This window comes from Phalaenopsis equestris, unplaced genomic scaffold, assembly GCF_001263595.1.
Source record: "Phalaenopsis equestris unplaced genomic scaffold, ASM126359v1 Scaffold001237, whole genome shotgun sequence".
Taxonomy (NCBI): domain Eukaryota; kingdom Viridiplantae; phylum Streptophyta; class Magnoliopsida; order Asparagales; family Orchidaceae; genus Phalaenopsis; species Phalaenopsis equestris.
Genome location: NW_018165676.1, coordinates 221,140 through 221,804, shown reverse-complemented (window position 1 = coordinate 221,804; position 665 = coordinate 221,140).

Here is a 665-nt window from a genome sequence, read left to right as displayed (position 1 = left end):
CACAACTTGAACATTGGACTAACTCATTCCTCTCTAATGGTGGGAGGATCACTGTTTTAAGGAGTACTCTCACTGCAATGCCTTCTTATGTCCTACAAATGTTCTCCATGCATAAGGGTACTCAAGACTCTTTTGGAAGGATCTTCAATAAATTTCTCTGGACTAGTCAAAGAAAGCAATTTCATTGGCTCCCTTGGCAGAAATTATGTAAACCTTTGCAAGCTGGTGGGCTAGGCTTCAAAGACTTCCAACATTTGGGTTTCATAAATCTTTGCAAATTATGGATCAGATTCAGGTCCCAGGATAGCCTTTGGGCAAGATTTCTAAAAGGGAAATAATGCAGATCTTTGCACCCTACTTTGGTATACAAAAGGATAGGGGATTCCAAACTATGGACAAAACTGTTGAAAATTAGAAATAAAGCTGAGAAACTGTTCCTTTTGGAGCTAGGAGATGGGCATATCAACTTTTGGTTAGATAACTGGGTCAGCAATGGAGAGAAACTTGAGTGCCTCACCCCCAATCCCAACACTAATTGTTTAGTCAGAGATTATTGGTCTGATAATCAGTGGAACTGCAGACTGTTGAACACTATTCTTTCTAGTGAACATGTGAGGTGGGTTAAGGATACTCCTATCTCATCCATTTCTAAAGACAAAATAATT